At 47.1% G+C, this 3,310-nt stretch overlaps 1 pseudogene; it reads right to left on the reverse strand.

The window, feature by feature from the left end:
• Window positions 1-664: 664 nt before the first annotated feature.
• LOC137228685 (epithelial cell adhesion molecule-like) lies at window positions 665-2,593 on the reverse strand (annotated as a pseudogene).
• Window positions 2,594-3,310: the final 717 nt, after the last annotated feature.

Genomic DNA, 3,310 nt, shown 5'->3' on the forward strand with positions numbered 1-3,310 from the left:
TAGAAAGTCAGTATAATCTATGGAGAAGAGCCCTGGGTTAGCAGAGTATTAATTCATTGACTGGTTCTGACGGGGAAAACTCGCTGTGACATTTGGGTTCCTCCACCTTTTGGCTACTGGGAATAGTGCCTCCATGAAGATGAATGTACAAATATCTCTCTGATATCCTGGTTTTGATTCTTTTGGATAAATATCCAGAAGTGGAATTGCTAGATCATGGGCAGTTTCATTTTTCTTTTTTTTAGGAAACTCATTTTTTAAATGTTCTATTTCATAGTTCATAAAAAAAAGTTTTTATGTATAAAACTCAAAGTAAAGAGAAAGGCAGCTACTTAATCACAAATGGGCGAGACAGTAGGCATTCGGACTACTGTGGAAGCATATTTAATGCATACCCTTCAACGTTAGGGGTAAATAATTCAAACTATGCAATCCAAATTTTAGGTTTGGGTTTTATATCAGATCTGCATATATATGACTATGACACTTGTGGTCAAATTTTAAGATTGGTAAAGTCAATTTCAAACAGCTTATATTTTGAGTACACGTTTAACTATTACAAATATATGATATTTAACTAGCACAGTAGTGGTCTTCAAAGATCTTCTCTTTGCCCCATGCCCATATGTTTGTAATCTGAGTCTGCTTGCTAATTTCCCTTTTTGTAGTTACTCTTCAAATTAAAGTGCTATACACTTGAGTTCCCAGTGCATCTCACCCATGTCCTTTATCTCAGCTTTCTCATACTTTGTCGTTCTTTTCTTTCTGGAAACAACCAGCATGATTCCAGCAGTAACTGCTATCGCCACAACCACCACCACAGAGGTAATTCCAGCTTGTAGACCCTGCACTGACAATTCAGGTGGTTTTGCATCAACATAGTAAATTGAAGTTCAACCAGGATCCAGATCCAGTAGCTCCCCATTTACATTCAGGCCCATCCTTTTGGACTGGAACAAGGATTCACCTTTAACATCTTTTTCAAAATAATAAGCCACATCATCTATGTCCACATCATTCTGAATTTTCTGAGAATTTTGTACCAGATCATCAGTGAGAACATCATTCTCATACAGAATATCTGTGATATATTTTGGATCCAGTTGATAACGACTTATGATTACCTCCTTGAGTGCAGTGTACAAACTTTGATCCTCATAAGGTTTTTCTCGTTTGTGTTTTAGTTCACCAATGTTCCAGCAGGTCCTCACTGGCTCGGAGCAGGATATCTCACTGTCCTTATCAGTTCTTCTCACCCCAGCAGTGTCCACACACCAGCACATGGACGTGCCATTGCACTGCTTGGCTTTAAAGAGCCCCTTGTCACGCTCGGGATCACAGAGCCCATCGTTATCCTGGATAGCGTCCTGTGGTTTCCCTCCTCTTCCAGGCTTTGAGAGTCATTTCTGCCATCACCAAACATTTGGTGGCCAGTTTTGTGCAAATGACAGAATGTTGTGCAGCAACGGATGTACACTGGCACCGACCCCGTGGTCAGTTTGTAGTTTTCACACACGCACACCTTTCCTGGGCCGTGGCCACCACGGCAAGCAGCAGCCCGAACGCAAGGACCCGGGGCTGAGGGCGCCTTGCTGCGCATGCAAGGGCAAGGGCGAGAGGGGCGCGAGGTGGCTGGGGGCTCTCGCGAGGACGCATGGACAGAGTAGGGCCCCGGGAGGCCATGGCCGGCCCCATGGCGCAAGGCCTGGGCCACGCAGGTCCGCATCAGGAGGATGATGGTGAGGTGCCCTGGGGCCGGGCGTTTGGTGCGAGTGTGAGCTGGCCGCCGGACTGCGCTCTTCCAGCGCGCAACAGCTCTGCCTGACCTCGTTTTTAACTTCTTGAGGAATCTCCATATTGTTTTCCATAGCAGTGGCACCATTTTCCATTCCCACCAACAGTGTCTAAGGGTTTCCATTTCTTCACATCCTTGCCAACACTTGTTGTCTTTTGCTATTTTTGATAACAGGCATCCAGACGGCTGTGAGGTGCTATCTCATTGTGGGTTTGATTTGCATTTCTCTGATGCCTAGTGACCTTCAGCACTTTTTCATACACCAGTTGGCCTTTTTCATGTCTTCTTTACAGAAATGTCTACTCAAGTCCTTTCCCCCTTTTAAAATCAGGTTATTAGTTTTTTAGCCGTTGAGTTGCAGGAGTTCCTTACACATTTTGGAAATGAACCCCTAACAGATATATGATCTGCAAACATTTTCTCCCATTCAGTGGGGGCTGCATCTTCACTCTGTGATTGTTTCCTTTGACCTTGGTGGAGGACGGTCTTCAGCGTTTCCCTGGTTCTCTTTAAAGCATTTACACCAGCCGCCCCTTCCCGGCCCTTGTCCTGCGCTGCTCGCAGGTGTGGGGAGAAGTGAGAGAGCTGCCTCCCTCCTCATACAAGCTCATGAGTGCCTAATCACTGCCCTCTGCCACTACTTAAATGCTGCAGATGATTTCACTTCTGGGAACGCACACGCCCAGGTGGCAGGCAGCACCTTTTTTTAGAACTGACATTCTCACATGTCTTCTCAAGTGAACTGCCATTACTGCTAAATGTTTAAAGAGGTAACTGTTAAGTCAGCACCGGACTCATGCACATAGATGAGCTTTAGCATGGCACGTCTGTACTGGGAACCATGAGGAAATCCCAGCAGGGACTGACTGTCCTACTGGTGGCACTGTCTCATCTGTGTTGTGCATCTTCTGGGTGGAGTGACTATAATTTATTGTCCAAACCAGTATGCTTTTAAGACAAAGGAAAGTAAGAATTATGCTAGGACAGCACTGAAAACGAGGGCTGTGAAGCCTCGGACTTCAGAGTGAACTCCAGTATGTCCTACAGGATAGTGTAAGAAATTAACCTTTATTGGGAGAGTGAAAACCAAACACTATCAGCAACGGTTCCCACCTTCCCTGTGCTCCCCAAGAAAGGTGTGCTGGGTGCGGCTCTGCTGGGTCCCAGTGGCCGTGGAGGGGCACTGCTCTGCTGGTGACCTTTGTGTCGGGCAACCATGAGAGTGCGGCCCTGTCAGGGAAAAGCACATCAAGATGCCAGGCAGTGGGCGCAGGGGGTGCCTGGCTTACAGGCTTGAGGGACCCCCAAAGCCTGGGCTCTGGGCCCATGGAGGTTGCAATGCCCAGGCCTGGAGCAGGGCCCAGTGTCTGGTCTAGTGGAGTTCTTTCTGCTGGGGGAGTGAGAAAAGCCCCCAACGGGGGGGGGGGTGTCCCACATGACCGGAACAAACTCTTGGGGCCACTGTCAGAGAATTCTCTGCGTTTCAGAACAAGCTGACAGTTAGAGATGCAAGAG

Source organism: Pseudorca crassidens, chromosome 8 (genome assembly GCF_039906515.1).
Source record: "Pseudorca crassidens isolate mPseCra1 chromosome 8, mPseCra1.hap1, whole genome shotgun sequence".
Classification (NCBI taxonomy): domain Eukaryota; kingdom Metazoa; phylum Chordata; class Mammalia; order Artiodactyla; family Delphinidae; genus Pseudorca; species Pseudorca crassidens.